The sequence below is a fragment of the Leopardus geoffroyi genome, chromosome B2 (assembly GCF_018350155.1).
Source record: "Leopardus geoffroyi isolate Oge1 chromosome B2, O.geoffroyi_Oge1_pat1.0, whole genome shotgun sequence".
NCBI classification, from domain to species: Eukaryota; Metazoa; Chordata; class Mammalia; order Carnivora; family Felidae; genus Leopardus; species Leopardus geoffroyi.
This window is the reverse complement of record NC_059332.1, coordinates 89,063,956-89,090,795: the sequence shown is the minus strand read 5'-3', so window position 1 is coordinate 89,090,795 and position 26,840 is coordinate 89,063,956. Positions and strand designations below refer to the sequence as shown.

Sequence of the window (26,840 nt, the reverse complement as noted above, 5' to 3'; positions counted from 1 at the left end):
CCAGTTTTCTTAAAAAGTTTCAAACATCCTCCTGTCCTTACATATTTCAACCAGGGGGACTGTTAAAAAAAAGTCCTCTGGGCTTCAGTTTTCTCATTTCTAAAATGGATTTAATAATAGCACTTACCTCAAGGAGAGGTTGTGAGGATTCATTGAGAAAATAAATGTGAAGGATTTTATCAAAGTGGTTAACATACAGTCCACAGACAAAAAGTGTTTAGTTTTCATCGCAGACTCATCTGATAGGCTTGCGATTTGGTCTTTCTCTGCCAAGGAGAGTGCAATGTTTCCATTTTGTGCAACATACCCAGAAATGTTTAAAATTTGAAATGTTAACATTTTATGCCACATGTTTGATTTATTTTTAATTAGGGCTCTTAGTGTGACTATCCCTTCTTTAAGTGTTTGAAAATACAACATTGTTTTCCCCAGCACTGCATGGGTAGTATTTTTTACATAGGCTGAGCTTTTTAATCCAAAAACATTCATCCATTTTATCCACCTCATGTAAAAAAATCTAGGACAGGAAACATACTTTGTTATTACCATTCCCATTTCAAAGATGGGGCAACAAAGGCATTGAGAAAAAAGGTAATATGCCTGAGGTCACAGAATGACTACGTGGGGAAGCTAAGGCATAAGCCTAGTCTCTTAGTTTGGTCTTCGTGTAATTTTGTATCAATATTTTAAAAAATGCACCAAAAAACCTAATCAGAATCTTCTGAATAGCAATCATGTGCTGAAAGATGGTGTATTCTTTTTGCATAAAAGATTTTCTGCATTACAGCAGGGGGCCCTACCCTGATGTGTCAGGAGGAAGAAGAAAATTCATTTCTTATACCAGCCTGTCAGCTGCCCTTTATGATTGAACCATATACCATTAGACAATCACAAACAGTGACAAGAGCTTTTGCTCTGTAGCGATTCTCATGTTTGAATTGGTTTGCTGAAATGCTGTTCTGTGCTGTATTACTGGAAAACACTACAAAGAACAGATGTGCAGTACCATGCAATATTTATCATTTAGATGTTTAATCTGGGTGTTTTAAATACTACTCCGATTTTGTTACAGTGTATTTGCTACTTGAAGTGTGTTTTTTTTTTAAGAGCTATGTTAAAAACACAATAAATGATATATTTTTATGGATTAAGTAAATCCTCCGTTGTGGACGTAATCATATCCTGAAAGTGACTGAAAAATAAAAATATTCCCAATTTTCATAGATACATAATTTTGATGGTGTATTTGTAGCAATTTTACCAGAGTAAATTCACATCCTCTGTAGCTGGTGTAATTCTTACACCTACCTTAGGGGAGACTTCTGTAGAAACACAGAAGATCTGTGCTCTGGTATTAACTCCCAGTAGATTACAAAAAGTAATCAGAACCAAATGGAAGATATACTGTCCATCATATATTTTCAGGCTTGAAGTAGTATTTTTTTTCCTGCATACTAAAGCAAGTAGGGACCTTTTACATTATCTCTGGTCCCTTTATAACTCCTTGAGTAAGTGTATTGCAAATAAGCACATTTATCATTGAAGACTGTTAGTAAAGAATATGGTATTTATTCAGACGATTCAGAGACACAGCGTTTGAAGAGTTTTTAAATTGCTTATTTGGTTTAGAGCCACATTCACTTCTTGACTAAGGTATTGTTAAGTGATGGAAGTTCGAAAGCTTATCATTTCACTGATCTCTGTTGTAACCAATGAAAATGTTAATTTTAAAGAATTAAAATGTAGGAATAGGCTATATGAATTTTAATAATGTTTCATGTTTAAATTATTAGAAAATTTAATAGAACATATACTCCTAAGGTTAATTTTAAAGACACTGCATTTCTTGAGTCAACATGAATGCTATGAAGAGATTTCAGGATGAAAAATTAGTGCCGAACAAAGCCCACTGTGGAGAATCACTAAGCACCAGCTATGATAATAGCCTATTACGAGGCACCTGGTTATACCATGGATTTGATCACGGAGGTCAAATCATGTTCTCTGTGTACACAGTGATGCGTGGTACATCCCTTTTCTTATGACTTGGAAAACATACAAAGAAAGGGTTCTGTGTGTCCTCTCGCTCCTGCATTATAACAGGACTCCATGTAGTAAGGCCATTAAGACATTTATGAATGCATCCATGGTGAGTTACAAAATGCCTGTGGATGGACAATTCATGCTTACGTATTTATTTATTTAGGATTTTAACCTTACTGCCATGAGGATATGGAGTGGCTTCCATACTGAAAGCAACGAAGTAAATATATCAAAACAAATATTAGCCTTTTAGACAAACATTTTCTCATTAGTCTTCTCTCTGTGAAGAGAATGAGGTTAAAAATGGTTTGAAGTTTCTTAAGTCATTATGTTCTGTGGCTTTTCTAAAATTAGAGTGTCATGTTTTCAGTAACTGTGTTTGTATTTACATAATTTTATTAATTTTTATTACAGTTCAAAGCATACAACCATTTTACCAATTGCCTTTTTGTAATTAGGATGTTATATCTTCACTTTGTTTTGGCTCTCAGTGAATATAGTAGCATCACATTTCATTAGCAAATACAGAACAGTATTTCCTGATGTAATTAGACAAGTGTATTTGGTGTTTAACACGATTTTCATCTTCATTAGAGAGAGATATGAAACTTACGCGTCTCTTTTATCACTTAGAAAATTCTTCTGCCTTGAAAGAAAATCTCTGCATTTTTTTTTTATTACTATTCCTGTTTGATTTTGTGAGGCAACATGTCACCTGAATCCGTGGATGTAGCAAATTATCTGAGTTTGTCTGGTGGAAGAATACAAGGGTGTGTGTCGGTGGAAGATATAAAGGACCGTACTTGGAAAAGATAACATAAAAATGATTGTTTTGATCAATCTGAGGAAGTTTTTGGCATTGGAGTTGTACATTTGAGACCTTTCTCTTGAATTAAGGACAATTTTTGAACACTGGCTACTTGATTACCTAAGGCCCACTTTGTGGAGATCAATGGTGGGTTAAATAGAAGAGCATTATGCATTAGTAGACAAACTATTATTCAAGAAGATGGAGAAGCAGATCCCGTAACAGCCATTTGTCACTATATTTCCTTCCTCTACTAAAACCAGAAGGTATTCACTCTATCTTACAGAACTTGAGAATCAGCAGTGGAAATAGGGTTTTGAAGAGTTTTAAGCTTGCTTTTCTTTCTTTCTTTCTTTCTTTCTTTCTTTCTTTCTTTCTTTCTTTTGACAAACAAGTCACCTAATCACATTGATTATCCCACTCCTTTTATTGGCAAAATATGGACAATTTGTATATTTCTATTTATATCACCACTATGTGGTCAGTTTTAATTTGGCTTTTATTTCTATACATTTTTGCCAAGTACAAAAGTTTGTCCTCGAAGTGGTATTGACTTATAAATTTTATAGGATTAGGCACTAATTATGATAATATAAATAGGAATTTGGAAATATATAAGGGTTGAACACTTGTGATATTTTCATATATAAAATTATTTATGATATTTACTCAAATTTAGGATAGTTCTTTTTAGTGAGGTCTTCTCTGCAGTGGTTTTCAATTAAATTCTTAGTTCAGTGGAACATACAGATATCAGGGGCCCTTTGTGACAATCTCAGAAAGGCGGGATTATAGGATAAAATATTGTGTTCTTTTCTTGTATCTTAGGCTCTGTTTGTCATATATGTCTATTAAAATACTATTCATTATATTCTGTTTATTTACTCAAGGGATTTGAATTAATTTGTAAAAAAAAAGGCAAAATGAAAAACATAAAAAAATAAGATTAAGGAAAGTAAGAAGGAGACCAAATGTCAAGATCAGAAACAAAATAGGACGTAGGTGAAATAGGTGTGTTCTATGTTGAGGTTCAAGATTTGCGGTAGCCTAAGTGTAAAGGGAGATTTGGACAATTATCCGTGATGAGGAAACCAACACTCTCTCTGATGCATGTGAAACTTTTCTCAGGACATAGCCCTAAAGGAAATTTCTCCCATAGAGCTGCATACGAGCAAGCCCCGGATAGGGCTACTCAACAATGTTCTTATCGCCAATACAAAGAAACATTTCCAAAAACCAGGCTATTTTCCTTCCTCTTAATTTGAATGAAAGCTAAAGGCAGATGATGAAAGAATAGTTTAGTATAAGCAACCCCATAAGAGGTCTTGACAATATGGTACTAATGAGAGTTTTTGATATCTACCCCGGTCCCTCTAGAGGAATGGATCATAGCCAGCCCTTCAAATTCTTCCCCACGGATGGTAGGCAGTTCGAGGCTGAATCTCTGGTGAGGAACTCTGTGTTGTGTTAGAATTGAGGTTGTGAGTGCTCGTCGTGCTGTGAGTGCACAATACGTGCCCACCGTCCTTTTATGAGCAAGTATTTCCTTATATACACATTTCCTGCCTTGTCCTGTGATCTTGCTACTCCAGCCAGAGCCAGAATCGGTCTCCCATCCAAGTACTAACCAGGCCCGACCCTGCTTAGCTTCCGAGATCAGACGAGATCGGGCGCGTTCAGGGTGGTATGGCCGTAGACGAGCCACAGCCAGAATCAGTGGCTGATTGGCCTGCAATCAGTGCTAAGACCCAGGTCAGCATCTGAGTGCCCAGGGAAGATAACTCCACCCACTGTGATACTGTAATCCGGATGGGGACTGATTGCCAAAATGGTATCTTTGCTCTTAGGGAGCGTGACTTTAAAATAACCAAAAAGAGATGGAGACCAAAAGGGTGGTTTTGAAGTGAAGACATACCCTGAAGGGAGACAAGCAGAAGCCCTGAGCTGGAAGGAGGAGGAGAGGGAAACTGAGGCACACACTTACAGACTCCTGGAGCTGCGGTTGAGCTACTGGCAATGCAGTGGAATCATGAGATCTGCTTAGCTATTTCGAAAACCTTGCTTGGGGAGATATTTCCTGCTTCCTTACTTTCTTGAGTATCTTTACAATAAACGCCATTATAGAAGGTAATCTGCATACCTTGTTCTTTGTAACCAAAAAGAGCCAAACACAACTTGACCCTTGTAATGTGGAGATTAAATGGTAGTTTATTATTCTTTTATAGAAATTAAAGTTTCCAACAAAAGGCTTTCCAGGAGGAATCATTATGTATGTTTACGTCTTTTTGTCATTAGTGATAGCAACAAAACATCTAAAATTTCTTCTTGGCATAATTAGAAGTAACACCTATTGAAGATTATTGAGGCTTATATTTTTGTTAAATCCATAAAAACATCTAAGAATTACACACAGAGACCTGGTCATGTATTTGTTTTGATAATAACCCTGGGATTAAAAGTTGTGATGTTTTAAAAGAACACAAGATCTCTTACTACTGTGGTGTAAATGTTAAAGAGCACTACAATCTGGAAATTAAGGTCTTCTAGGATTTAGCATGTCATGGGGCTGATACCTGTGGTTATAATCAGAACAAACAGGTGGGCTGCTTTTACTGCATTATGTTTGTATTTTGGAGAAACAATGTCATGGTGCAATTACCTACCCATTTCCAACAAGAGGAATGCGGAACCTGGGACTTCGAGCCCTCTTATTGTCTCTTCCTACTGTAAAATCAGACTATCAAGTTACAGTGAGGTAACTCTAATGAAGCAAAGTACATTCATTCTTCAGCCCCTTAAAGAGCACTCTGCTAATGCGGTCTCCTTTCTTTAACGTTTCAACCCAAATCGGTGATGACCTTTCTAATGAAACATAAAACCTAGGATATGCAACCTTACTAATATATTCTAATGTAACTAGGTCACACAAAAGGCTTGTTAAGTTTGCAATGTCTACTTTTGCCTTTGCCAGAATTTCGAGTTATACCCAAAGTGTGTCATTCTTGACGGTATCACTGTAATCCTACTCCAAATAAATAGTTCCTTAAATAAAACTTCTAAACATTATCACCCTGTAAAATATGTTAGAGTGCTTGATGATTCAAAAATCATGACAGTTTTACATATGACTAATAGCCATCTTCTATATTATTATGTATATATTTAAAAATGATTCTACATATTCTTAAAGAGATATAATTTGATAAGTGTGTTAAATATGTTTCACATTTAATGGTGTTTTGTAGTTGTGCTCATGGAATGGCTTCCTCATGAGGAAGAATTCTTTATTTAGAGCTGCGGTGGGGATGTTGCCTTCCTAAATAAACATCCACGGGGCCAATGTCCTGTAGTGACCACACTTGTTTGTTTGTGGAGCTCTTTGTTGAAAACTGACATTTCGGAGTTACCCCCTAGTTCTTTCAAAAAGTCATTAACCATCTGCCTCATAGACGCTTGTCATATATATATGGATGAAACCACCCCAAGATCTCTTAATGTAGAGTTCCTATTTTGCATGAATAAATAGGGGAGAAGGAAATCAAAGCACTTGGAATTGCAAGCATCTCCCTTTAGTCTCTTATCTGGCTACACATGGCCACTCATACATACACCAGAGTTTCCCAAGCTGCTGCCACCGCAGACCCGACTGGCCAACGGCTCTCTAGAGATAGGTGGTTGCTTGCTTTCCATGGGGAATTGATGCGACACAGATAACTGTCGGCCAGAGCTAAACGGGGCCCGCAAAAGTTACTGAAGGTATGAGATTAGATCCCGCCTGGTGAAGGGGATCGCAGAGGAGATCCCGGAGGGGACTCGGAGGGAGCGGCCGGGCTCTGCTGAGGCGGCACAGAGGCCCGGCTCCTGGCAGGCGGGTCTGGGCTGGCTTCACTACAGTCAGCCTCCCGTGGATGTTGCTGCAGGCACATCAGCATCTCTTAATGTACTGAAGAAGAAAGGGGACGAGGACAGCAGGGAAGGAAAACCAGGGGGAAAAAGAAACGTATAAGAAATTCACCACATAAATTAGCTGCGTCTCTTGTTGCAAAAACTGACAATTTCATCTGAACGTGAATCCTGGGCTGCTTCTTCAAGTGCCTGGAGGAATTGCATCACGGAACCTACAAGGTAATTATTAAAAATGCATAGATGGTCATGTAGGTACAAAAAAATTGGGCAACTTGTCTCCAGAAAAAACATTAAAAGGTCCGCATATGTCAATGAATTAGAGTCTGTTTTCTTCTAACAGCTGCTATTTTGGGAATTCCTCTGAGGATGTTTAAAGAGCAAGTTTTGTATATTGAGGTGGCTGCTCCATTGTCGCGGACAGTTGAAACCAGAGTAGGCTATTGAGGGGAGCTAACGGTTTTGGCACTGGTTTTGGGTGTTAAGTATCAACTAACATGTTTATGCCCGCCCTTCAGATGTCCACATACAAAGACCCCTTTCTCTCCCTTCTGGCAAGAATCCAGGCCAATCTTGGAATGCTTAGTCCCCCGCCCATCATTAAGGGCACTGTGTTAATCGTGGGGCTTCATCTCAGAAGCACCCTGGAAAGGAATGCTCACTGACCCACAATATCCACATTTCCGCTTCTGTGGAAATTGCATGCATATGAACATGGGGTTCTGAAGCAGAACTAAGAAACAATCAAGTTCAAGTTCACTTAAAACTACCTAGAGATTTAATATGTTAGCCAGGCTAATGGATAGGTCATTGAGTTGTTGCAATCACTTAAAAAAATGTGTGTTATATTAGAAGTGTATGATATATGTATATCTATGATATAAATATGAGATTCTTTCTCACCATTATTTCTGTGAAGAACACAGATACCACACACTTTATTCAGCGAGTTGTAGACCAAGTTCTAGGCTGCTAAAAAGATGTTAGCTTGATTTGAAATAATACGTTCAAGTTGGGTTTGATAAATACGATGATAAATAGGTAGACAGAGAAAACATTACATCCTTCCTTATAGCTTTAAGCCGAGTACTAGAATGTCCCGGAATAAATAAAAAAAAAAAAAATTTCTTTTGTGATCTATTTGGCATTAAAAGTATCTTGATGTTCTGTAGGCTTTGTTAGACTGAAGATTTTAATGAGTTGTATGTTTATGAATTTATTAAAATGAAATCTAGTATCAATGGAGAAGAGAAATTTGAATCATTCTAGTAAGTAATTTGCAAGGTGTTTCTTGGAAAATACAGAAGAAAGGAGTCGTTTGTTTTGTGAATATTGCAGGTTGGGCATCTTCAACTTGTTATTGGGGGAAGGAGTGAAACATAATCTCACATCTAAAGTTTTCGGGATTTTTATATCACATAAATGATTACTTTTTGCTTAAACTTGTGACTTATTTAGGTTACATCTAGAACATTATGGTTCTTCTCAGATGCTTAATATGTTTGTTTTTATGATTCAAAACTGAGCCTTGACAGCCATGATTCTGTTCTCTGTCTCTATGAGTTTTGTTTTGTTTGTTCATTTGTTTTGGTTTTCAGATTCCACATGTAAGTGAAATCATACAGTATTTGTCTTTCTCTGTCTATTTCACCTAGTGTAATGCACTCAGGTTTCATCCATGTCGTTACAAATGGCAAGATTTTGTTTTTTTTATGGCTGAGTAGCATTCCATTGTGTACATATTTTTTACATATACATATATAATATATACATTTAATTTATTATAAATTATAATAATTATAATATTAAAATATATATCAACATATTACATATTAATAGATATTACATCTTCTTTATCCATTCATTCATCTATCACAGATGGTATCTAGACTTATTGTGGTAATCAATGGCAGTGTATACAAATATCAAATCATTATGTTGTACACCTGAAACTAATATAATGTTATGTCATGATACTTCATTTAAAAAAATGAGTCTAGGAGCACCTGAATGGCTCAGTAGGTTGAGCGTCCAACTCTTGATTTTGGCTCAGGTCATGATCCCAGGGTCATGGGATTGCGCCCTACTTCAGGCTCTGCACTGAGCGTGGAGCCTGCTTAAGATTCTCTCTCTCTCTCTTTCTATCTTTCTCTCTCCCCCTCTTCCCCTCCCCTATGCATCCCCTCTCTCAAATTTAAAAAATGAGTCTCCAATCTTTAGAAAAGCAGAAAAATTCTCCCCTACATGCCAACTATTTTACATATTTATGCTGTCCAATTTACATTTTTTCTTTCAAGATATTAGTGCAAGAAAATAACACTGATGACTAGAATAATTTGTTTACTTCTTTAAAAGGTCCTCACAGGGGCGCCTGGGTGGCGCAGTCGGTTAAGCGTCCGACTTCAGCCAGGTCACAATCTCGCGATCCGTGAGTTCGAGCCCCGCGTCGGGCTCTGGGCTGATGGCTCAGAGCCTGGAGCCTGTTTCCGATTCTGTGTCTCCCTCTCTCTCTGCCCCTCCCCCGTTCATGCTCTGTCTCTCTCTGTCCCAAAAATAAAAATAAACGTTGAAAAAAAAATTTAAAAAAAGTCCTCACACATTAGTTTTATTTATTACTTCCCCAGTTACTTTGCCAGTATGATATGTTTTTCAGAGGAGCACAGGCATGATTCTTCACCCCTCAGGCTCGAACTGTGGTTTTACAAATCCTTAGGACTGTATACCTGGCACATAGCTGGCACTCAGTAAATAATGTTTGAATAAATATTGGATAAAGATCTTAGTGATTTATGTGAGTGTGGGAGGAAACATTAGGCCCCCTCCCCTCCTCTATGTGTGCACTCCGCAGAAGTCACAGCATTTGACAGGCCTACAGCATGGATCGGGTCGCTTAGGTTTCATGAGAACAGGCTTCAGCTGCTGGGTCCTTTGAGACCAGGCCGCTCTAGCCCTTTGTGCCATTGCTGGGAGTGGTCAGACTTACCCAGCCTCACTTCCCTGTTACCACTATGGAAGGTAAATGATTTCTACTGGAGACAAAGGAAGATCAGGGGAGGCAAAGCAGGGTAGATATATCCATTGTTTGTTTTCAGAACTCTCTTCTCCATTCAGCTCTGTTCCCCTCTCTGATCCAACACCCCGTTGACCTTACGATAGATAGCACCCCACCTCTCTTTGATATTTAATTTTCTGGAGTTTCCATAGTCTTGTTACCCCTTTGGCATTACTTTAGATTTTTACTTTGTCCCATGGAACTGCTTCAGCTCTGATGTCTCATTATCACATTTTCTGACCATAATCCATCATTTTTTCCTTTTTCACTCACAGCCAGATAAGAACCTCCAGTTCCTTGAACTCCTTACCTTCCCCCTTCTCTTTTCTGCCCTACTTAACCTAGACTTTGTCCTCCATCCTTTTAATTATCCTCTTGCCTACAGCCTTCATCCCCCATCGCTCCACACGCCGGTGGAACACAACCCTGGTTCGATCTAGCTCTTTGCCTCCTCCAGTCCTACACCAAGATGCCATGCCCACTTGGCAAACTAGAAATTTAGTCATCAACCTTGACAGCTTTTTTCCCACTCTCCCCTCCCTCCCCCACCCTGCCCAGGTTCTGTGCCTCTTCCCTAAATACCTCTGAACTTTTTCCTCCTCCCGTGTTGCCCACGGCCATGCCTATAGATCAGGTTGCTATTACCTTTCACCCACATAGCTGCACTAGTTAACTGGTCTTGCTGCCCTCAGTCTGGTGTTCCTATTAGCCAGGCTCTGCATAGCAGCTATAATGTTCTTCATACATTTCAACTATGATCAAGAAACTCACTTCTGAAACCATTTAATGGTTCCTTGGTTAAAGGCAGTGTTCAAAGTTTTAAAGATGGTGTATCCCTGTGTGATCTGACTTCTGTCCATAGCTCTGATTTTGCCCCCTGCCTCTTGCCTCTCCTTTCTGCAACTCCAAAAGTGCTTTTTTTTTCTTTTTTAATGTTGTCTGTTCCTTTACTTTTTTCTTCTCCACTAGCACCATGAAAACTAAGTAGGGTCTTGGGGTGCCTGGGTGTCTCAGTCGGTTAAGCGTCCGACTTCGGCTCAGGTCACGATTTCACGGCTGGTGGGTTCGAGCCCGGCATCAGGCTCTGTGCTGACAGCTCAGAGCCTGGAGCCTGCTTCGGATTCTGTATCTCTCCTTCTCTCTCTGCCCTTTCCCTACTCACACTCTGTCTCTCCATCTCTTAAAAATAAACAAACATTAAAAAAAAAAAAAAACCAAGTAGGGTCTTGATTTCCTTCCCCCAAAAAGCTGCTACCTCATTCCCAGGCAAATGAGGAGAATAGGACTTGAGGCTGGAACCACTGTTAGGGTCTCCCTCCCCCAGTCCAGAGCCAGGGAGAGGAACTGACACATGGAGAGGAAGTGGGATCAGGGAGGGCCTACTCCAAGTAAAGCCTCCACTCGGTTCAGTCTTGCTTCTAGGGATAGGAGAGGCATGACTGACTGTCAGAGCCAGGGTGGTGCCTAGCTGGGCCACAGCCTTCTGTAGGGTGGTCCAATGAAACTTGAGGATTCCCAGCACCGCTGGTGTCTGGTGTTTCAAGGCTGCTGTGGTCATAGACACCTCTTGGACCTCTTGGCTTTGGTTCCCCAAAAAGCCAATGGTGACAGCAAGTGGTAGACAGGGAAAGGAGACCCTGCCCTGAGAGCCTGCAGGCTGCACAGGACAGTAGCCAACCTGGGGTGGAGGCAGCTGGATCCAGGGAGTGGCTGACCCACACATCATAGATGCTCTTGTTGGGCAGCACCCCCTAGAAGAGGGCATCTAGATCCCAGAGCAGCCCCCACAGTGGAGGGGAAGGGGCATGGGTTTAAGGGCCACCCCCTAGTAGGCTGGGCTGGTTGAAGGTGGGCACTGGGGACAGGATGTGGGTGGTAGTGGAACCAGGGGCATTATCACATGGGGAGTGTAGATTGGCAGCAGGAGGTGGGCAGGTGTCCCCAAAGTGAGGCCCTGTGACTTCTACTGGATAGTCCCCAGGGGCCTGGGGTACCCTGCCGTAAGTAGAGGAGCCAGGCTCTGTGCTCAGGGGAGAGGGACGAGGGCCTGATGGTTTTCCCCTGGGAAGTCTCTTCCTGGGCCCGGGGAGGGGGCAGAGGTGCCACAAAGTCCTCTCGGAGGTCAGAGGTGGAGTGGACACCTCCTCTGTGCCCAGAGCCTGCCTGACTGGGGCTGTTCCGTGGCCCCCCTCCCTGAGGTCCCTTAGCAAAGACACTATGCTGAGGCCCTCACTAGGCGGTGGCTGGGGTCTGGGCAGCCAGCAGGGCCAGCCGTGCAGCACCTAAGGGCCTGGGTCCTTGGCGAGGGTTCCCCGCACCCCTCCTGCTCTGCCAGCGCCGGCACAGGGCAGTGTTCTGCAGCCGCAGCACCTCCACCGGGATCAGGCTCACATCTACTTCCTGGGAGTTGCCCTTGGCCTGGGGCTTCTCAGGGTCCGTAAGTACCTTGCAGAAGCATCCGAAGCATGGATGGAGGAGATGTTGTGGTGGATGGAATCCTCCCAGCCCTCGTAGTCCTCCCAGTAGTTGGGGAACCCAGCCTGAACCTGATGAATGATCTGGGCCAGTTTCAACCTGCGGGAGGGCCCGGTCTGGATCCCCCAGGAAATCATGGCCAAGTAGGTGTAGGTGTAGGGGGTGCTTGTCGGGCCGCAGGTATCTCTTTTTCCTCCTCTTGGGGGGCTGGGAGGATGACTCCGACCAGGGAACCCCCAGGCGTGTGTTGCTGCAGGGCCCCACGCAGAGGAGGTGAGCAACGTGGGCAGGGGCCTGGCCCCATGGAGGCCTCAGGGCAATGGGGCAGTGTGGTGAGGCAGGGCTGGGGGTCTGGGGCTGCCAGAAGCGCTTTTCATTCTGCCCATGCTCCATGCACTCTCTTCCCTTTGCGAGTTCTCTTTCTTTCACCCTCCTCTTTACCCTCTCACCTCCAACTTTATTTCTCCTGGTGGGTGAAATACTCCTACTCATCTTTCCGGTTTTTGTTTACTGCTTCAAGGAATTCTTCCTGAGATCCCTCTCCCTCCAAAAATAATCGGACTTAAGCACACTGTATCTCCTCTAGGCTAATACTTAGAATCCTGTGTTCTAAATGCTTATTTATCTATATCTCCCACTGTTTCATGAAACCCATGAGGGCAAGGACTCTACCTGCCTTGTTCGTTGTTGTGCTCCCAGTGCTTAGGACAAGGCTTAAAATATACTAAATGGTTAATCATTATTTGCAGCAGAGAGTGTAGAGTGATGGTCAGGTAAGTAAGTGAACAGGACCCAACTGCCTGGGTTCGAATTCTGAGGCTGCCAATTACTTGCTTGGATAATCTTGGATAAGTTAATTAACTCCCTATGTCTAGCTTTTTTATCTGTAAGACGGGGATTATAGCAGTGTTCACCTCATCTGGGTATTGTGAACATTGAATTAATACATGTGAAGTCTTTAGAACAACACCTGACACACAGTAAGCACTCAACTGACTGCTGATTTGTCAAAATATTTAGTATGGCCATTAAAAAATAATGGAAATCTATCTATCTATCTATCTATCTATCTATCTATCTATCTATCTATCATCTATCTACATCTACAGATATATCTAGCTGAAAATGGCCATATTTTTACACACCTTTATGAACCAGTTGCACATATTAAATTGGAACTGTGACTCAATCAGTTGAACAAGTTCCCCATTTGAATAATAGAAACATCAGTCTAGATTTTGTGATGTCGAAAGCACAACTATGTGCCCTTCTACACATTAACCTGGGCTGCTTTGTCTTTTTTGTCTGTCTGTTCTTACAGTGATCTCCCCCAGCACCACCAGCAGGGAATCTGGCTATGACGCTGGCCGTGTCTGCCTTTATATCCAGCTCTAAAACCTGGCATTATCAGGCTTACTGGGTTTTCAAATTAGAGCTTTCCTTAATTTTTAGAGGTTTGAGATGGTTCTTCACTGACACGGCGTGACCAGAGGTGGAAGCAGTCACACCCTTTTTTTCCAAGAGAAGGGGATTTCCAACCATCTTTTATCAGTAAGAAGATAGAAGCTTAGAAAGGCCTAGTTATTTGTCCAGAGATACGTATCAGTTAATACTAAAGCCAGGAATAAAGAACGAGCGTTCCACGGCTCTCTCTTGAATTCACACTAAAACAGTGTATAATTAGGAAAGGAAAAATCAAGTATGAGAACATAAAATGTGGTATTCTTTTTGAAATTATAACTATGAATTTATGCTACACTAGTCCAATTTTCTTATAAGGTGAAAAGAATGGATAAAAAGAGGTCCTTCAGCGTGTGTATGTCTGTCTGTACATACATTATGTCTCCCTCTCCTTCTCTCTCTCTGCTCCCCTATCTATAGATATATATACTATATTGCCTGTGAAAATAAAATGAAGCTTTGGAGAAGACATTAGATAACAGTTGCTACTTCTAGTTGTGTTGGGGCCAGACCTTTGTTCAATTTGAACTTCATCTCTTTGGAGAGTGAGGTGAAAATCTTTCATTTGTGTCCTTGGTTGCCCGCGGACTTAAATCCTAGATTCTGCTATGTGAGCAGCACTCATTTCCTTCTCTCCTTTTTACCCTATCAATCTTCTGCTATGATACACTCTTCACCCAGAGGACACTGCTTCCTAACTGCTTTCTCATTGGTCTTTGGCAATCTAGTTTCTGGTCTTTTCATTCTACGTATAAATAACAGAAGTCACCTGTTGTCTTCTGACATTTTCTTAGCTGTGATTCATCTTGAAATTTCTTTCTGGGTAATGCTGTCTATCAAGTCTACATCATTGAAACATACCCCTGCTCTGGTGGCAAGGACCCTGAGCTCATCCTGGTCATGCTATCCTGGTTCTCTCCTGCCTTGTCCTTCTTAGCTTCCTCCATTGGCTTTCTTCCTTCTTGCATGTTCGACATAGGATTCACCAAATTGAAGCCTCTTCTTTTTCTACTCTAATTTCTGCCCTTTGAGCATTCCATTCTTTTCCACAATTTGTGCTGAGCTTCTTGTGAGGAGGAACTCTGTTATTCTTATTTCTATTCCACGTACTTGGCACAATACCTGGGTCATGGTAGGTGCTCAAAGTGGTCTGTTGCCTTGAATGTAAGCTATGTCGAGGATTCCAAAATTTAAATCAGTAATGGGCTTTCTCAACTTCGAGTTCCAATGACATTACCTACTTTCTGTGCATTTCCAATAATAATAAAAATAGTTACTGCTATTAAGCACCAGTTGTGGGTTGGTCAGCTTGCTAGGTGATCTCAATACATTATTTGTACTCTATACAACCCTACAAGGTACACTTTATCATCAGCACTTGGTGTAGGAGGAAATCAACATCTATTTGGATATCTAGTGAGTATCTCAGACTTACAGCCAATGAAGAACCCTTGCCCCAAATCTGCTCGTATCCAGTTTTGCCCCCCAGGAAGTGGCGCTCTATTCATGAAGTTATTCTCCACTCAGTGCTTTGCTTTCCAACATCTGATCCACTAACATGTCTAGTTGACTACAAAAAAGTACTTCTAATCTGTTCGATTTTCTTCATTTTCCAGCTCGGGACATCATCTTTTCTAGACCAGGGCAAGAGCCTCCTAACTGGGCTCTCCTTCCGTTCCCCTGCCCGCCGTTCTCCACACAGCAGCCTGTGGTCCTTTAATCGGATCATGTTACAGGAGTCATTACACCCTGCTGTGGCTGCAAAAACTATTTACCGGTTTGATTTGATGGTATCAGCAGTGTGGCTGCACTCGTGCTCTACTTTAAGACAAATGTTTGAAAATTTAAGTTAGCTAAATATATAAACTGAGGATTGATTCACCTACGAAGGGACTAACATCTACATCCAAAAGCAAACCTAAGAAATGACTATTTTATTAGGGTATTCTATACTTTATAGAAACCTAGTCTTTCTTTAAATAGCAGGTACTTAAAATATTAGCTCATTTACCATAATTTATTTACAAAACACTTTGAAGGAATATACTGAACACATAAGGTGAGGAACGTGCATACCCACATATGGACAATGTATGCTTCTTAAATTTTATTATCCTATTCAAGCAAGTGCAAAATAATGTCTCTTATAATATTTGTATTGCCTACAATTTTGATTTTCATTGAAATCTAACTAATAGAAGAACAAACAACCAAAGAGAGAAGTAAGGTAGCCGAGGGAGCTGTCATTCTTGGTTCATGGTTCTGGCTTTTAAATTCCTATTATGTATTTGGGATCAAATTGGCTGGTGTTGGCTGTGAGACTCATAGATGTCACCTGCTCTCGTTGTTTCTGGACTCAGGCACTCTTATCCAGAAAGCAAATACTTGGTTATTAAATATAAGTCCTATGTATCTTGATGCAGTATTACAGTGCATAAAAATTTCTCATACACATAGATTCATGTTCATGTCTTTGAACAAATATTTTTTAAAAATCCAGTCATTTTTTATTAGAAGAATATGACTTTTAATGATTATCAGTGATTTATCAGTAATGCAAATATTTGTCTCTCTTTTAATTAGTGGAGACAAGTTGCAAGCTAATTGTGTTAATGTCTGCTTAACTGGTGCAATTTTCACTGAAAAATATTTACCTATTTGTTAGTCTGAACTTGCTCTCATGGAAAAGCAAGGGTGGAAAATGCCTAAACTTTTTTCTACATATAAGGGTTTTATTAGAGTGTGTTTGTTTGTTTGTAATTTGCTCTTGATTTTTTTTCTGAAGTTTGTACGTTTAAGAAATTATTGACTTGGGTAGAGAATTTGTTGTTTAGAATATCTCTGTTGATTATTTTCAAATAATGTAGTTACTCTTCAGCTATTAAAATAATCATATTTTAAAGTATGGGAGGGAAAATGAAATATAAGGGTATTTTCATCTAAGTCTCCATCAAGAGTAAGATTACATTTTGGAAATTTATGCTCAGATTCTTTATTTTGCTTAAAATTTTCTCATTTATTCCCATTTTCCTTTTCCTTCTTCCTTTCTTTGTGGGCTTTTCTTCCTCATGTAAGCTCTTATAGCCAAGGGTTACATCCTAGGTAATCTCTTCTTCCACATCTGCATGAAATTTATTATCACTGCTAGGTTCACTCACTTCCTTGGCTTCAACTGTGCCCATGACAATAACAAGCAAATTTATATCTTTGTGCCTTACTTCTCAACATCTGAACTGTTTTTCTAGGAGTAACTCAGACTCAAAATGTCCCAAAGTGAACTTACTAACATCCTTATTCAAACTTCCTCTTCTCATATTTCTATCTTAGTTAATGCTTGGCCAAGGGACTCGCCGTCTCCCCCGTGGCTCAGACTAGAAACTATGTCATTCTGGACTCTGATCTCCATCTCACTCTCTATCTTATGTTCTCACGGTCACCAAACCCTGTTAATACTACCGCTAAATATCTTTTTGTTCTATTTCTTTCTGTGCAGACCCATCATCTGACTAAAATCCTCACCATGTCTCGCCTGTGCTTTAGCAACAAAATCTCAACAGGTCTACTTGCCTCCAGTTTTCTTGGTCTCCATCCCCTTCTTTATGCTGACACTAGGGTAACATTTCCATAACCAAAATATGATTGTGTTATTTCTCTGCCTTGAAACTTCTGATGGCCATACTCTATCAATTTCAAATGCTATTGCAGGATGTATAAAGTCCTTCACAACTTGTCTTTGTATCCTCATGAGATGCTATGTAATGGTTAGGACCTGTGCTATAACAGTGACTAGTCGACAATTCTGTATTATTCTTATTCTTACTCTTATCATTACTTTTTAAAATTGAGGTCCAATTGGTATATAACATTATATTCATTTCAGATGTGCAATCTAATGATTTGATTTGCACACACTACAAAGTAATCACCCCAATTAGTTTAGTTACCATCTATCACCATACAATTGACCCATTTTACCCTTTTACCTACCCCCCCAAACCCGTTCCTCTCTGATAACCACCAATCTCTTCTCTGTATCTATGAGTTTTGTTTTGTTTGTTCATGTGTCTTGTTTTTTAGATTACACATATAAGTAAAATCTTAAGGTATTTGTCTTTCTCTGTGTGACTTATTTCACTTAACATTATACCCTCAAGATTCATCCATGTTGTAGCAAATGGCAAGATTTCCTTCTTTATTAAGGCTGAGTAGTAGTTCATTGTATACATACTACATTTTCTTTATCCATTCGTCCACTGATGGACATGTGGGTTATTTCCATATCTTGGCTATTGTAGATAATGTTGCAATGAACATAGTGGTGCTTTAAATTAGTGCTTTTGTGTCCTTCAGATAAATACTCAGAAGTGGAATAAATGGATCATGTGGTAGGTCTACTTGTAATTTTTGGAGGACACTCCGTAATGTTTTCCATAGTGGCTGCACCAACTGACATCCCCATCAATGGTGTACAAGGGTCCCCTTTTCTCCATATCTTCTCCAATACTTATTATTTCGTGTCTTTTTGATAATAGCTACTCTGACAGGTGTGGGTGATATCTCATTTTTGTTTTGATTTGCATTTCCCTGATAGCGATGCTGAGCATCTTTTCATGTGTCTGTTGGCTACTTGTATGTCTTTGGAAAAATGTCCATTCAGACCCTATGCCCCCTTTTAAAATTGGGTTGTTTGTTGTAGCCACGCACTGAGGAAAAAGTTCTCAGACACTAGACTAAGCGGACGTGCAGGGCTGCCTCTGCCAGCGAAACAGCAGCAGCGGCAAACTGCACGTAGTCTTTATTTCATGTTCGCCAGGTATAAACATCAAAGAATGTTAAAGCATGGGAGGAAAACACAAGGAGCCTCTAGACATAGACCAAACACACATCTGGTGTTTATGGGAAAGCATAGAGGGAAGACGTACAGTTTCAAGGACTGCTGGGCAATTACAGTGGGTCTGTCTCCTAACTGGCTCCTGGGAGATCATGGGGCTCTGTTCCCGTGGTGGTATCGCGTCTGACAGCCTTGAGACCACAATATCGCTGATGTTTCAGCAATTACCCCATTCACTTTCCCAGGGCTTACAATACATTCTCTAGAAATAACTCCACAGTTTGCTTTTTTGCTGTTGAGCTGTTTGAGTTCTTTGTATGGTTTGGATATTAACCCTTTATTGGATTTATGATTTGCAAGTATTTATCCCCTTCACTAGGTTCCCTTTCCATTTTGTTGACAGTTTTGTCTGCTGTGCAGAAACTTCTTAATTTGATGGTGTCTCACTTGTTCATTTTTGCTTTTGTTTCCTTTGCCTTTGGAGTCAGATCCAAAAATTCATTACCAAGACTGATATCAAGAAACTTACTACCTATATTTTCTTCCAGATTTTTTTTTTACATTCAAGTCTTTAATGCATTTTGAGTTAATTTTTGTGTACAAGACTGTGGTCTAGTTTCATTCTTTTGCATGTGGCCATCCAGTTTTTCCAGCACCATCTATTGAAGTGCCTGTTCTTTCCCATTGTATATTCTTGGCTCTTTTGTCATAAATGAATTGACCATGTATGTGTAGGTTTATTTCTGGACTCTTTATTCTGTTCCATTTCCATGGATCTATGTGTCTGTTTTTATGCCCGTACCATACTCTTTTGATTACTAAAGCTTTGTAATATGGTTTGAGATCAGGGAGCGTGATACCCCCGCCTCTGTTCTTCTTCCTTAAGATTACCTTGGCTATTGAGGGTCTTTTGTGGTTCCATACAAATGTCAGAATTGTTTGTTCTAGTTCTGTGAAAAATTCCATTGGAATTTTAATAGGGATTTCATTGAATCTGTAGATTGCTTAGGGTGGTATGGACATTTTAACAATATTAATTCTTTCAATTCATGAGGACAAAATGTCTTTCCACTTGTTTGTCTTCTTCAATTTCTTTCATTAATGTCTTAGAGTTTTCAGTGTGTCAGTCTTTCACCTTCTTGGTTAAATTTATTCCTAGATATTTTATTCTTTTTGATGCAGTTATGAATGAGATGGTTTTCTTAATTTCTCTTTCTGATAGTTTGTTATTAGTGTATAGAAACACAAAAGATCTCTGTATATTGATTTTGTATCCTGTAGCTTTACTGAATTCATTTATTTCTGCTAAGAGTTTTTTGGTGGAGTCCTTAGGGTTTTCTATATATAATATCATGATATCTGCAAATAGTGACAGTTTAAATGTCTTCTTTTCCAGTTTGTATGCCTTTTATTTCTTTTTCTTGCCTAATTGACATGGGTAGGACTTTCAATACTCAGTGGCAACAGCGGGCATCCATATTTTGTTGCTGATTTTTTGTTCCATTGAGTGTGATGTTAGCTGTGAACTTGTCATATATGGCCTTTATTATGTGGATTATGTTCTTCTATGCCCACTTTGTTGAGTGTTTTTATCATGAATGGGTGTTGAATTTTGTCAAATGCTTTTTATGCATCTATTGAGATGATCATATATTTTTTATCTTTCATTTTGCCAATGTGGTGTATCACAACAATTCATTTGCAGATGGTGAACAATCCTTGTATCCCTGGCATAAATCCCACTTGATCATGGTCCTTTTAATGTATAGTGTATATTCCTTTTAATGTACTATTGAATTTGGTTTCTTAATATTATTTTGAGGTTTTTTGCTTTATGTCCATTAAACATATTGGCCTGTAATTTTCTTTTTTTGCTATGTCCTTGTCTGGTTTTGGTAGTAGGTAAATGCTGACCTCATAAAAATGAATTTGGAAGTGTGCCCTCCTCTTCAGGTTTTTTGAGGAGTTTGAGAAGGACAAGTATTAAATCTTTGAATGTTTGGTAGAATTACCCAGTGAAACTGTCAGGTCCTTGACTACTGTTTGTTGGTAGGATTTTGATTGCTGATCAGTCTCCTTACTAGTAGTCAGTCTATTCAGATTTTGTATTTCTTCATGATTCAGTCTTGGAAGACTGTATGTTTCTAGGAGTTTATCTATTTCTTCTATGTTGTCCAGTTTGTTGGTGTATAATTATAAACAGTAGTTTCTCATGATCCTTTGTCTTTTTGTGGTATCAGTTGTAATTTCTCTTTCATTCCTAATTTTATTCATTTGAGCCCTCTCTTTTTTCTTGGTGAGTCTAGCTAAAGGTTTGTCAAGTTTGTTTATCCTTTCGAAGAACCAGTTCTTAGTTTCATTGATCTTTTCTATTGTCTTTTTAATCTCTTTTTCATTTATTTCTGCTCTGACCTTGGTTATTTCCTTCCTTCTCCTAACTTTGGACTTCATTTTTTCTTCTAGATATAAAGTTAAATTGTTTATTTGAGATTTTTCTTGTTCTTGAGGAAGGACTGTATCACTATGAACTTCCCTCTTAGAACTGCTTTTGCTGCATCCCAAAGATTTTGGACTGTTGTATTTCCATGTTCATGTGTCTCAAAGTATTATTTGATTTATGGTTTGGTTTCTTCGTTGACCCACTTGTTCTTCAGTAGCATGTTGTTCAGTCTCCCCATAATTGTTTTTTTCCCCCAGTTTTCTTCTTATAATTGATTTCTAGTTTCAAATCATTATGTTTGGAAAAGATAGTTGATATTTAAGTCTTCTTAAATGTATTGAGACTTATTTTGTGGCCTAACATGTGGTTTATCCTGGAGGATGTTGTGCATGCATTTGAGAAGAATGTATATTCTGCTGCTTTTGGACGGAATGTTCTTTATTTATCTATTAAGTCCATCTGGTCTAAAGTGTCATTTAAGGCTGATGTTTCCTTATTGATTTTCTGTCTGGATGATCTATCCCATGATGTAAGTGAATGCTAAAGTCCCCTATTATTATTGTATTGCTCTCTACTCCTCCCCTTAGTTCTGATGATGTTTGCTTTGTATATTTATGTGCTAACAATTTTGTATGATGAACTTCAAAGTTGCTGAGAGACTAGATCTTAGCTTTTCCCGCCACAAAATAGAAATCATAATTATGTGATGTGACAGAGGTGTTAACAAATGCTCTGGTGGTCATCATTGCAATATATACATTTATGAAATCAATACGTTTTCCTTAAATGTGCACAAAGTAATATGTCAATTATATATTAATAATAATAAAAAAATGATGGTCTCTGGCTATCCAGGTTTGTATGTCAGTTTGCCCAACTGAACCTTGGGTGTATTATTTGACTTACCTAAATCTCAATTTTCTCATGTGTTAAATTTGGGTTATTTTGAAAAGTGTGTTGAGGATGAAATGAGTTAATGCATATCAAGTGTTTTGAAGAGTAAATGTTGGCTAAATAATGTTGCATAAATAAAAACCCCTTTTTCCATGTGCATATGGAATTTCATGATTTCCCAAACAGGCCACATATTGTCTTGCCTTTGGAAATTTGCATGTGGGGTTTTTCTGTTCACATGCAACTTCAGTGTCCTTTCTCTTGTGAAATTTTCTCTGAGACAGGCTAAATGCATGACTCCTTTCTCTGTGTTCCAGTGGGGCCTCATAAAAACCTTTATTACAGACCCTGTTGAATTGTTTTGCAGTTGTTTATGTATGTGTGTCCTCAAATAGACTCTTGGAGTAGATGATCTTATTCATCTTTTTATTTCCCTCAGTGCCTATCATATAAAAAGTGTTCAATAAACATTTGTTAAAGGAATGGATTAATTGTGGAACTCTCCTTTTTTTGGACTCATGTTGTTTCAGTACCATAAAAGATTTTTTTCCTAAAAGACAAGAGTATTCCAAAGGGAGATTTAATAATTCTGTGACTTTAAAAAAAATCCACAGTTTGTTTAGGATGAACATTTATCTTCTCTGAAACTTCTATCCTGCTGATGTGAGCAAAATGAATACAGTGTTACCCTGATTAAAATTAGCTTAGATTAGGCTTTATTGAATTTGTATTTGGAAAATATGAAATTTCTAGACATAAAATGTTAAAGGAGAATTCGTTCTCTTCTCTTGCATAATTCTTTTGATGCATTATTGCCCTTTTACACTCAAAACTTGTTGATTGCCAGGAAAGTTGCTCAACACCACAGTTATATGTTGTGAGAATTTTTGAGTCTAATCTGGCAAATATTAGCAGTATTGCTGAACTAGAGCAAAATGTCTAAGTAGGTGAAGTTTGGAGTTTGAAGCCTCCACTCCCAGCCTCCCCTCTCCCTCTGGGATCCTCTGCTCTCATGATGACCTCTGCTTTTTCCAGCCTGAACTTCCAGTCACCCTCCTCAGGACTCCTTCTATGTGCCTTTGCCAGCCCCTCCTGTCTCTGGAAATTTAGTGATTATTGCACTCAGTCCAAGATGGACCTGAGTTCTTCTGACCCCCATCTCAGGTAAATAATCTGCACTGCAGCATCTAGAAAGCAAGCTTTGGCCCAGAGGAGATACTTCAATGGTGGCAATAACATAGCCTTTACCAGGACCCTGTAAGAGACATTTGATTAATGAAGAGCCCCTCCAAATCACTCCGTTATGGGTAAAGGACCTCTTGCGTGCTTGCATACTCCCAACCGTCATTGGAAACCAGAATGAAAAAGCAATTATTCTTTCATTCATTGTGGTGTTGTCAGAGGGGCATAGACTATGAGGTCAAGAAGACTCGGGTTTGAACTTTCTCCCCCAAAGTCTGGTTATGGTTGTCATTGCATGACTTCTTTCCCACTTTCAGTTTCTAGCTGTGAAATGGGAATGATGTCACTATCTAGGAAGCGTTTTTCTAATGATTAAATGAGATGATGTTGGTCAACTGCTTAGATGGTTCTGGCACACAGGAGTATGTCATGAATAAAAGACATAACTATTAATATTTTCACTCGTTCAAACTTTAACTGATGGCTAACTTCATCCCAGCTATTGTGTTAATAACTGAGACTTCAGGTAATCTCCTATCTCTATTTTAGCCTAAACTTTTGTGCTTATCTGTATTCAAACCCTTTAAACGCTTTCCCCAAGTAGTTTTCCACCTTATGGTTAGGGTCAATTCCCCTTGGGAAGACAGTAAATGTTGAGAATGGAAAAGGAGAAGACTGTCATTAGGACACAGAATTGATAGCCTGTCCCAGAATGCAATGTACCACTGTGAAAATGATTTAGAGAATGTAGAATCTGCCAAAGTTAATCAAGGGGTATCAACAGCTTGTTGAAATCCCTTATATTTAGGGGAGAGGAGAAGAGATAGGGGGATAAAAGGAGGCCATTCAGTAGCGAAGCGTTCAAAAGCATAAGTGTGAAGAGCCAATAATATTTAGTTTGGATGATCAGGTCCAAAACAGTGTGAGTTGTTTCCAGGTTCCATGCTGGTCCCTTTTCCTCTTGGAGCAGCTCACCTGAATTACTTTTTAAAAAAAGTAGTAAAGGTTCAAAAGGTAGAGTAAGAATTTTTAACTTAGGCCACATACAGTTACTGTCCAGCCGCACTGGAGAGCCTACTCTTTGGGAAATATAAAATCAGGATCATTAATGTAGGCCCTTTAAGCATGTTTTCTAGAAATTAAGAATATTTGATCACTGAGATTCACTGGAAGAATATTTGCTCCTTTTCTACACAATTTCAACGGCTTATTCTGCTGTATGTGTTAATAGCACATGTTGCTTATATCTCTGCAAGTAGAATCTGTCTGATACTCTCTCATAAACCTTTGATTAGCTCTCAGTTGCTTGAAGGCTATAATTCAGGGATCATTCAGGGATACAGTCACCCTCAGAAGATTGAGCAGACTCCTCCAGGGGAAAGCTGCCAAGTTTCTTTTTGGATGAATTTCTTCAGCAAAGATTTCAGTAGTCATATTTATGGAAAATCACATTATCTTCTCCATTTATTTTACTATTGGACCAATAAACATCTTTTCCTGAAATGGACTCTGTAATGTAGCTTTTGCTACATCCTTTTACTTTTGTAAGTTTGATGGTCAAGCCATATGTGCTAAAGTTGATATCAATGATGATGGGATCAGATTAAGTATAAGTACAATTTTTAATTTATCACAGTTACTTCATTCAAGCTTAAGTGTAATTGGAAACTTGTAACCAAATGCTTGACAGTATTATGTAAAGCAAAACTTTTATTTCCTTGCACAAACAGAATTTACATGACAGTGTAACAAAATAATGAACGATGAGTTGGTAATGAATATATCCAAATTTTCAGGTAAGATTTTAACTTCAATTTAGGCAATTTTGCATTACATGAAATAAACTGTATATAGCTTAAATCAACTTTTAATCATTCAGATATGTTTTTTTTAAACAAATGATCGAAAGTAGCGCTTCTCAAACATAAGTGTGCATTAGCATTGCTTGGAGGCCTTGTTAAAAACATGGCTGGTCCTCCCTTTTCTCCTTCCTTCTAACCACTACCTCCCTAGCTCCCCCTGGGGGTTGATTCAGTTGGTTTGGGGTGGGGTCTGAGAATTTACATTTAGAGCAGAGTCCAATGAGGCTGCTGCTGCTAGTTGTGAACCACACTTTGAGAGCCTTTGATCCAGAGACTGTGGTGTAAGAGAAAGAAGAGAGTCTAAGGAAATGGATTTTATGTCATTGGCTTCTCCACATACATGCAGTGTAACTTTAAATGGATTTCTTTGGGGGGGGGCGCTTATATGTTCATTGACGAGATAGGGATAAGAATGTTTGTCTTGCCCACTTCCCATGGATGGGAGGATCAAAGACCACACTCTGAGTAAACACAGGACGGTATTAGCATTGACACAGAGTAGGAGTCGCTTGATGGAAGCATTGGCGCTTCTCAGGCTATTATTTACAAAAGGGTACTTTGAATTAATTGCGAAGAACTGTATTATAGAATGGGAATTCAAACCTCTCCATTTTCTAAGAGTTGTCTTAATTTACATGCTGCATAAATAGTAATATTTGTAGAGAACCTCAGGACTCCAATACATAATCAGGTCAGAGGAGCTGATTAGAGACAGTAAATTAATCTTCTTTTAGTACTAATTAGCATAGAAACTTGGTTCTGAGTCTGCATTTACTTAAGAAGACCTACATCTTTTCCTTCTCCGTCTTTTACTCATCCTGAAAGCATTTAGGAGGGCCCACTGTGTGTTGGGCACCGTGCTAGAAGGGCGGTGACGGAGATGCACTTGTTGTGTTCATGGTCCGTAAACATACTTACAATTCAAAGTAGTAAATGCTGCATAGAGGAATGTGCTAAGCAGTGCAGGAGCAAGCACAGAGCAGGGAAGACCCGATTCTGCCTGAAGGGGTCAGGGAAGGCTTCCAGTTAATGTTGCTTTCTTTCTAAAAAGCAAATGGAGAGCTATCTCAGAGGCAGTTTCAAAGTCAGTCAAATGTATCACCCTCTTAATCCAAAGGAAGGAGGAGAGATGACAGGAATGTGATATTTATTTAAGGAAAACAAACACCTAACAGCAAGATATGATTCCTCCCACTTTAAAAACTCTTGCTTTTGAAGGTCAAGTAGTTTCAATCATTTATTCACTCACCCACTCATTCACTCGGTCTCTATTTCTGAGCATTTAAGGGCTTATCAAAGCACTTACAATGAAATCTCAATGGATTGTCATGGCCGGTAAGGTCATGAACGAGCTGGCTATGACATGGCAAAAGATGGTCACTGCCTCCCTCACTTTTTGCCTCTTAGCTCTGTGCTCCCTTGAACTACACTGGTTGCCTCTTGGTTCTTTACCAAACCACAGTCTCAATGCCTTTGCATTTGTTGTTTCTTCCACCTGGCTCTGTGCATGACAAACTCTTCTCATCCTTCTGGTCTCAAGGTACAGGTCTCCTCCTCAAGATGTCTTTCCTGTTCATGGAATCTGAGACCCATCCCGCTCATTTCCATGATCCCTCATCAGATCACTCTGTCCTGCTCCGCTGTAGCATCTCACCAGTTTACATGATGTGTTGGTTTGCTACTTATTTGTTATCCACCTTCCCTATTGTTTTGTCTCCACCGTCAATCACAATGCTTTGTGTACAAAAGAGGTTTTTAATTTCCATTTGTAGAATGAATAAATATTTGTCGAATGCTTGCCGGGGTTAGAAAAGCGATCACCTGAGATAAAGCTGAGAATTTTTTGAGGGGCTGGACTGCACAATGGAGCTCAAACAGGGGCTCCATTT

The 26,840-nt window shown here is 39.3% G+C and overlaps 2 pseudogenes; both read right to left on the bottom strand.

Annotated features, from left to right (window-relative positions):
- Positions 1–4,431: 4,431 nt before the first annotated feature.
- On the bottom strand, positions 4,432–4,549 carry LOC123609970 (annotated as a pseudogene).
- Positions 4,550–11,224: 6,675 nt separating this feature from the next.
- On the bottom strand, positions 11,225–12,773 carry LOC123609932 (annotated as a pseudogene).
- Between the last annotated feature and the right edge of the window lie 14,067 nt (positions 12,774–26,840).